The following is a 9,904-nucleotide window of genomic DNA, read 5'->3' on the forward strand; positions in this document are numbered from 1 at the left end:
AGTTCTTCGTGAAATCCTCCATATTTTAATCTATTTCCATGACCATTTCAATCATAGTTATTTTTAAGGCTGTGTCTGAGAACTTCAATATCTGGATCACATGTGTCTCTCTTTGTATTCCCTTGACTTTTTTTTTATTCTTTTGAATTTTGGCGTTGGTCATAATTTTTTGGCATGCCTGGTAATTTGGATTGAATGATGGACATTGTGTATAAAAAATTATAGAGATTCTAGATGATTACCATCGTACAGGGAGGCTATAATTTTGTTTGGACAAGGTGACCTTGATCCAATCAGGGACTGAGCTGATTGGAGCTGAATTTCAGGTGTTGTAAGGGCTGTTCTATCTCTGAGTTATCCCACACTCACTCGTAGGTGTAGCCCTTCCAGGGTCTCAGTTGCAAGTTTAGAGTGTGTACCACGACTCCTCTTTTTTGGTGGGTCTAGAACTCTAAGTTTTGTCTTCCTAGCACTGAGACTACTAAAATCTCTGGTGACCCTTTTAGTCTGAGAAGATTTCTGTTGTGTGGTTGCTTGGTTTCTATCTCTTGGACTGTCTACTTAGTTTAAAAATAGGTCAATGCCTTGAGGGGAAATTCCACAGGGAATGTGGGGCTCACTTCTCCAGGATGCTGGCTCCTCAAATCCTTTCAGTTTGATAGCCCTGAAGTCTACTTTTCGTCTCCCTAGCCCAGTGAGAGTCCTGCAGCATTATTTATGTCTATATTATCTATCTATCTATCTATCTATCTATCTATCTATCTATCTATCTATCTATCTATCTATCATCTCCTCTATGCCTTAGCAAAGTACCTGGGGAAAATTGCAGTGATAACTATCTAGGTCATTTCAATGCATTATATTTCTCCAGAATCTTGACCTCTTAAGTCCTAACTGCTTTGGATACTCTCCATTGTTTTAATAGCCTTTTTATTGGGAGGGGGTGTTTTTATGGCTATTTTTGTGGGAGGGTTAGTCTGATACAAGCTATTCATACATAGATGCAAGTAGAAGTCTAGCATTCTTTACTGTTTAAAGAAGAATAGCATGTTGTCAGAAGCATGTATGATGCAAAGGGAATATTTCTCGTCTCCTGTGCAAGCATGGAAGGCTTCTGTGATGCGTATGTGTCTTCTGAGTCTCACTGCTTTCGTCAACATTTGACCTCAAGCAGATTTGGAGAGTTCTGACAATTTGATCACAGCTTCTGTAACTTCCCATTATTCCCTGAGGATCTGAAGTTCCTCAGACTGATCTCTGGAGAACAATAGTTTTTCTTGGCTGCTTAGCAGCTGGGAGAGTGGCTGGGCAGTATTAGCTAGTTCTCCAATGGGCAGGGATTAGCCCTGAAGAATCCACTGGGGTGAAATATGTGCTTGGGTCATCCAAAGCTCAACAAGGGAAAGCAGTTTAAATAAGTAAGTCCCTGTTCGGATGTGGCTGTTGCCATGCCCCGGGAAATGGTTTCCATAGGAAACAATAATAAAAATAGCATTATTTTTAAACTGGGAAGTATTGACATGATAGATATCCAGATTTTAAAATCATACAAAATAACAGAGGAAGTGTTTCAAGATCAGCTACTTCGGTTTTACAGCATCCCTTGCTGCATTCTTTAAATTATATTACCTGGGACCACAGACTGGGTGGTACCTCAGGTGTTCATTTAATGCACCCTGGGAAGGTTGGAAATGAAGGTTGTGAGTGGTCCCTTGCTTGTGGTAGTCCATCTTACTCTAGGAACAATTAAAGCCACAATCATTTCAATATCTTATTTTTAAATAAGTACTTTTTTAAAAAAATTATATAATCTAAACTGTTCTTAAAACTAAATTCCCTTTCTGAATAGGAGGCTATCGTTCCTCATATCATGCATGTGCTTCAAAGAGGTTTTGAAACATCTTAAGCCTTTACTGTAAGTTAGAAAGGTGAAAAGCTGGCGCTGCAATCCAATGTTTCAATTTTTGTCCATTGAGAGCTTTTCTGTTCTTAAGGGCTAAGGTTTCTTTTAGCAGACTGAGGTATCAAGTAACTATCACAAGCTTCTCTTCTCATAAGAAATACTTTGTCTTTCATAAGAGCAAATGACTCTTTGTAACTTTTCTTTAATATCTTTGACTTGTTTTCTATAGGTATCCAGAAATTACTCACTGTTTACAGAACCTTTCTAAAAACACCTTCTCTCCCTCTGATTACCATATCATTCAGATCACATGCCGATAGACATCTGATGGTGAGCAATGTGAAAAGCGTTTTTAATCTTTTAATCTTAACAATTACTTGGTGCTTTCTGGTGGAGCAACTCAGCCAATTAGAGAGAGATTTAGAGAAAGAAGGGTCAGTTATGGATGCTAGAGAGTCCTGGGAGAATGCCCAGACAAGTGGCGTGGGTCAAGAGCGGGACTCAGCCACTTGCTCACAGATGTGAACTTGACCACTCAATCCCTCTTCCCTCCAACTTCAAAGAGACAAAGAGCTGTAGAATGTTATTTAACAGACAACAATTAAAGGTGAATTCAAATAACACTTCCATTCCGGGACAGAGCTGTGCTCAGAAATGCCGCAGGGTGAATTGTGGTTGCCGCAGACAATGCCTCCCCTAGAAGCTGGTCCCCACAGCACTCAGATACCTCTTCAAAGGAAAGGGCCTATTGTCTTTACTGAAGGCACCATGACCAGGCTATCCTTGCCACAGCTGTTTAGCAATGAAAGCCTGCTTTGTCATCTGAGCACCTGAGTATGGCCAGCTCTGTCTGCTATTGCCAAGGAATGTCACTGTCCTGAAGGAAATAAAAGATGATGGGAATAAAATGATGGTGCTAGTGATGCCTGTTGTCCAGGGACAGCTTCAAAAGAGCTGGGAAGGAATAACACAAAGAAAGGTAGAAAACACAGATGATGTTTTGATTTTCTGGTCAAAGGAATCTCCACTTATTAAAATGCTTCCTACCCTTCAAAGCCGAAGTTTAAAGGTACCTCCCTTCAAAAATCTTCTGATTGCTCCATCCGGAAGGGAACACCTGGCCCCTCTCCCACAGCATTTATGTGCTGCATTTCGATGTTGTTAACTCTGTATGTGCCTAAGGTGTAGTACCAGGTTGCAGGTTCTTCAGTGGGACATAGAATGTCAAATGTCACCATGTGCCCTCTGAAATAGCCAGGAAATGACGTTACATTAAGGAGTTTGTGTGACGTCAAATAGCATAACTTTTCTAAGCCTCAGTTCCCTATCTATAAAAGGGGACAGTAACAGTATCTACCTACTTGGGATTGTGAAAAAGGAACTACTTCAGGTAAAGTGAGTAGTATGCTGCTTAGCACACAATACTCAAACACATAGATTGGTAAATGTTCATATATAGGTATATTCTAAGAACATGGATGGTATGTCATCCTAGTGCTACGTGGCTAGATGAAGGAAGATGAAGGAAGAAAGAGCAGCATCTGTCACACTTTTGAAATTCGTGCCTTCTCTTCCCTCTCTCCTTTCTTTGTCTATTTAGTTTTTGTTTTCTGTATGTGTCCTCATCCCCCGGGAACCTGACAAAGAGGTAGGGAAACCAGACAAGAAAACATGTTCCCCATAGTCAAATGAGTTTCCAAATGTTTTCTTGTCACATTATGGAACCTTTCTAATAACAAATTATGCTGGTTGCTGCCATCCCCTTTGTTGTTCTAGAGAGGATACGAAGTGATTTCATTGTGAAGACCTTTGGTTTACAGCAATATCTTTTCCACTCAGCAGAGACTGCAGGTTAATTGACAGATTCCACTAGAATGGATCCAGAAACATCTTAGGTACTGCACACAATACAGCAGCTCATTACATGTTGCTAAGGTACCCTTCCCTGGGTTTCTAGGGTAACTGGCATCTCCACATCCTGGGTTGGTGTTCAGGCTATTCTTAGTATGATGGTGACAGTTTCTGTACCTGAAGGTCTGTAATTCTTTTCACTATTCATGTCTTTCCTGCCTTTCTTCCTCACTGTCCATTGTTTCCACAAGCGCTTACAAACTGGCCCCAGCACTCCTTCAAACTGCTCCCAGAGGAAGTGTGACCTCCCAGAGTCCCAATACTACACGTTCCCGCCAGACCTCCACGCAGCTCTGCAGCATTTAACAGTGGTGAGGACACTCCGCTCCCCCTGAAAACTTGCCCTTCATCAGCTTCTTTGGAATTACATATACCCTGGGTTTTCTCCTCTCTCACCGATCCTCTTTCCTTGCCTTTGCTCGCTCCCATCTCCATCCCTTAAATGTCAGCATTCCCCAAGGTTGTGCCCTGAGCTACATTCTTTTCTTGCTCTACATGAAGGTCTGACAATTAAATTCATGAACTTTGTTGCACCGATGTTGCTAACTTTTTTTGATAGCAGAGGGATTATTCATTATGACTTTGTACCAACTGGACAAACAGTTAACCAAGTTTACTATTTGGAAGTGCTAAAAAGGCTGTGTGAAAAAGTTAAATGACCTGAACCTTTTGCCAACAATTCATGATTCTTGAGTCATGACAATGCACCAGCTCACATGGCATTGTCTGTGAGGGACTTTTTAGCCAGTAAACAAATAACTGTATTGGAACACCCTCCCTACTCACCTGATCTGACCCCCAGTGACTTCTTTCTTTACCCAAAGATAAAGGATATATTGAAAAGAAGACTTTTTGATGACATTCAGGACATCAAGGGTAATATGACAACAGCTCTGATGGCCATTTAAGAAAAAGAATTTCAAAATTGCTTTGAAGGGTGGACTAGGTACTGGCATGGGTGCATAGCTTCCCAAGGGGAGTACTTCAAAGGTGACTATAGTTCTATTCAGCAAGGAGGTATGTAGCACTCTTTCTAGGATGAGTATGTGAGCTTAATTGTCAGACCTCATATAAACAGATATGTTTTTCACTAAAAGGAACTACGACGCATTGGAGAAATGACAGATTGCAGGGCGGGGACAGGGATGGTACTGGATGAGCCTGGAACATCTGTTTGAGTCAGTAAGTAGGGAAGCAAGCACTCAAGGAATGACTGGGTCATGTCAAATTACGTAGGAGTTAGCTCAAAGGGGCTCTTGCTAGCCAAATCTGGAACAATTTGAATATCAAAACTATTGATAATAATAGATGACAACCCATTGAATAATAAAAATATCTATGAGGCCATACTGATATAAATAAACCAGTGAATAGATACATAAATGGGGAAAAAGGAAAAGTTTTTCCTTATCATAACATGCCAAGAAAGGGTGGGGGGACAGGGGTAAAGGGGAAGAGATGGAGAGGGGGGAGAAGAGGGGGAGAGGACAAGTGAGAGAGCAAATGAGGAAGGAAGGAAGGAAGGAAGGAAGGAAGGAAGGAAGGAAGGAAGGAAGGAAGAAGATAGAATTAGAAAATCAATAGATACCCTATTTCCCTAAAAATATGTCCTAGCCAGACAATAAGCTCTAATGCGTCTTTTGGAGCAAAAATTAATATAAGACCTGGTATTATATTATATATATTATATTATAATTATATTGTATTATATTATAAAGACCCAGTCTTATAATAAAATAAGACAGGGTCCTATATTAATTTTTGCTCCAAAAGACACATTAGAGCTGATTGTCTGGCTAGGTCTTATTTTCGGGGAATCATGGTACTAAAATTAAGTGGGTGTTTCAGGAAGAACAAGATATTTACAGTCTTTGTAATTATTCATTACAAAGGAAAAATAATAACTTCATTTTGGGAAAACCTGGTGGAATCATCTTATGCTAATGATCAAAATAAACACCACAAATACTGGAACAAACCAACCCCATGGGCTTCTTGACCTAATACTGAGAATGACACATCATTTTCCTGATACTTCTACCAAAAATGTATTACCTGATTTTTCCCCCAACATATTTAAATATTGAGAAATAGAAAAGTTGAAAACAATCCTATCTTATTAAAAAGAACTTGTATCTATGTTGTTCCAGAAAAGATGTAAGCTAACTAAAGTATAAGTTACTATATTATATTTTGAAATAATTTTAAACCCAGAAATAAGTCTGTACCAGAACAAATGTCTTTAAGGTGAAACATTATTATAGGAACAAAAGTTATAAAAATAAAAATTTCTAGAAAGTATGTTTGCACTCTATCATATTGAATAATCTATAGTAAGAATATCCCTGGTATTTTTATACTCCAAACAGGACTAATGTTCAGATTTTACAAATGTATAATTTATGCAGATGTTTGTGGGAGAACAAGATACATTTTTTTTTTCTGAATTAGCAATCATTCTATTGACCCCCAAGAAAGCCTCATAAGTAGAAACTCTCATAAGGGTCTCAATCTCCTATTGAAAGAAAATGATATAAACAGTGAAAAGTGCTAAGAAAAGGGAAACCAATAAGAATATAATTAATACCTGCCATGAATTTACTATTTACAAGGCACTGTCACATATTTTTTTGATCTCCCAACCTACCTTTGAGGCAGGTAGGTTTTAGTTATTTATCCAATGAGGTTTTAATTTCCCAGAAATGCCAAGGAAGCCAAGAAAAGTCTGTTCTTGAACATGTATTTAAATACATGTTTCCATGTATTCAAAGAATAAACAAAAGTCAAACAAGTTGTGTCACTGAGTAGCTTTAGTTTAGAAGTAGCATTAGACATTTCTCAAAATCCATTCTTTAGAGAGGAGACAAGAACTGGAATCCACTTTGACGAAGTAGTCTCTTAAGTGTTTCTTTGTTTTGCTCACATCCTTTGGGGAGCAAATGAGTGATGACTGTCCAGATAGGCATTCTGAAAACAGAAGCTGGGCTCTCACCTTTGGAACCAGACTTGACAACTCAGCACTGGGCTCTCTGGTGTCTCCTGCTGGGTTTTAATTTTAGTAGTGGTAGAATTATTTCTCATTGCCGATAGGAAGCTTTTCCTTTGACCATAATGTTTACTGTTCTGGTGCACACTTGATATGTCATCAAAAAATGGTTTGGGAGCCTTTGTACCTCTCAAGAAGCATAATTTTTGCTTCTTGAAAACTGAGTGTGTACTTTTTTGCCTCTCCACCAACAAGTATTTCGGGTGTCAGTTTTGGCTTGGGCGTCAGGCACATTCCAGATTTATCCAGCACCTGCAGGTGGAAGCAGGATGGACATGCTTCTTCAAAAATGCTCTTATCAGTGTGTGAGGGAACTGTGGGCCCAGAAGGCGTGGGCTTGGCCCAGGCAATTATCTTGTGGCTTCAGCAAGGCTGTCTGCATGCACATGGCTGAAACCTGCTGAGAGCCCTGTCCTGGATTTTATTGTGAAGAAATGCCAGACAAACCCAAATTGATTGACACTGTACAAAATATGGCCTATAAAAAAGATGCTCTAAAATGCCGAGAGCAAGAAACTAAAAGAAAGAGGTGGGGCTGTTCTATATTGAAGGAGACTCAAGGGGCTTAATGAGTAAGTGCCATGTATGATCCTGAACTGGGAGAAATTAACTATAAAGGACATTGTTAGGACAATTGATGAAATTGGAATATGGGCTGTATATACAGAGGATGCCAAAAACAATGTACATTTTAAGAAAGGAAAAAATTATTAAAATTACGCTGATAGTAACCACTTTGAGCACCTCTTGTAATTGCAGAAGTCAAATGTGACTTGTACACCTTTTGTTATCAGTATATATTATTACAATTTTAATAGTTTTTTTTTCCTTTCTTAAAATGTGTATACATTTTTTTGGCACCCTCTGTTTGCTTATAATTACTACATGAGCTTGGAGAAGGACATATACCAAATTGTTAACACTGGTTACCTGGGAAAGAGTGGGGGTGGGAGGTTGAGAGGAAAAACACTACGATTATAAAAAAACACACAGGATGAAAGCATGCATGATACGATTCCATTTTTGACATAGATATATGTGTATGAGTGTATGTACGCATAAATGAATTATATAAGGATGGGTGACAACGTTAATGATTGTTAAGATGATGGTAATTTGAACTTTTCTATTTTTAATATTTATGTGTAATATAATTTTTTTATTTTTTTCAATGCACATGTATTTTTTAATTAAAATACTAAAAAGTAATTTTTTAGTGTTGAAAAAGGCAAGAAAAAGTCACTTGGGGAAAATGACAAAAACATTCTAGATTATTTTCTGCCTCATCTAATTTTTTTGTTGTAATTCCAAGTTTATTACTTTAAACATCTTTTATGTTTTAACACAAGATTTACCCAGATGTGCTGAAATGTAAAACTGGGAGCAAGTTCTCTGAGTTGGAAGGAATTAGGGTGTCTGGTTTTCTGAGGAATTTTGTTGGTATGGGAGTTTCAACAATTACTTCCTGCCATCTTAGGACTCTCAGAGGAAGTCCCTTTCTGACAGTTTCAAAGTTCTCCTTCTAGGACCATGTCCCTTTGACCTCTAGGTACTTTGACCACACTGGGTGCACACTCATCTCGGCCCCAGAAGGTATGTGAATCATATAGTCCTGGGTTATGGGTGTCTTCCCCCTTCACCAGTGATAAGACAATACTTCCTCTTGGCTGCCTGGAGGTAGTCTGAGAATTACTGAGATGGGATTGTGGAATGCTTTGAGCTGCTCAGATGAAAGGAACAAAGCTCTAATTTTGTTAATAATATAACCCTTGTTGTCAGTGCATCCACAAGTCAGATAAGAACAGGGAAAGACCAGCTGGAATCAAACACACTACCACCTGTCAAGGGAGGCCAGCTTGGTTCTCTAAGTGCTCCTGGCGGTGATGGCTATGGTGGCTTTAGGAGGGTGGTCACATGTAAGGAAGTTAGAGTTAATGCTCCCAGAAGGAGCTCTCAACTAATAATGGACGGGTCGGTGGATAAAGTCCAGCTCCCTCGCCCTCCACTAGGGTAACCAGTAGGTTCTGCACCACTTCCCAGAGCTCCTGGAGTGTCCGACCCTCCACTGCCCACAGTGTAACTTGCTCATCATGCACACTTCAAAGGTTCCTTTCCCTCCTTACCTCACTTCTTCACTATCCTACTGGTGTTTTCTGGAATACCCTCCCGAGTAAACGATTTACACTCGAATCCTTGTTGCGTCTACTCCAACTAGAAATGCGTTTTTCCATCATTCCAATATCCCTGAGATCCTAACCCCCTTTGTCTGCCTGTTCATATTGTCACAGTCCTGGAGTCCCAATGTCCAGCCGACGCCTCAGAGATTTCTCTCTGCTCTGAAATCAAGATACTCTTCTCTACTCAGTTGGCAGGTAGTCAGACACAATGTACTCTTTCCATCGTGTAGTGGGCTAGAGTAGAAAAACTGGGAATCAGACATGCATACCTGTCTTGGAATCCTGACTTAGGTACTTACGAGATAGCTGTGAAACCTTGGGTAAATCACCTAACTTCTCTCATCTTCTGTTTCCTCAGCTGTGAAATAAAGATAATGATCCTTGCTTTGGCAGTTCGTCCTCTGGATTTAATGAGCTAAATGTATAAAGAACCAAGATATGATATTGGCTAATATGAGAAGATAACTCCAGAAAAGAGCTATTTTTATTATTTTCTTTCTCGTGTCTCAATCTTGTTTCCTAAACTAGATTGTAGCTTCTCTGCCATATTCAAGATGAGGTCGCAGCCTGGCAAACACCTTGAAGGCAGGTGTGAGACCCTGAGCAGAGGACTCCAGGTGCCTGGACACCTGACCCACAGAAACTGTGAGAATAAATCTGTGTTGTTTTAAGCTGCTAAGTTTGTGCTAATTATCTGCAATGGATGACTAATAATTTGCAACAGTTTGCTAATTTTGGTTCAAAGCACATGCAAATACCTTAGTATGTATCTCTCTCTAACAGAGGACTTTTAAAAAGCATGACCAAGATGCCAGAAAAATCAGGTCTTAATTGAGAACAAGAATGAGAGTCTTTTTTTTTTGAAGC

Source organism: Rhinolophus ferrumequinum, chromosome 3 (assembly GCF_004115265.2).
Source record: "Rhinolophus ferrumequinum isolate MPI-CBG mRhiFer1 chromosome 3, mRhiFer1_v1.p, whole genome shotgun sequence".
Taxonomy (NCBI): domain Eukaryota; kingdom Metazoa; phylum Chordata; class Mammalia; order Chiroptera; family Rhinolophidae; genus Rhinolophus; species Rhinolophus ferrumequinum.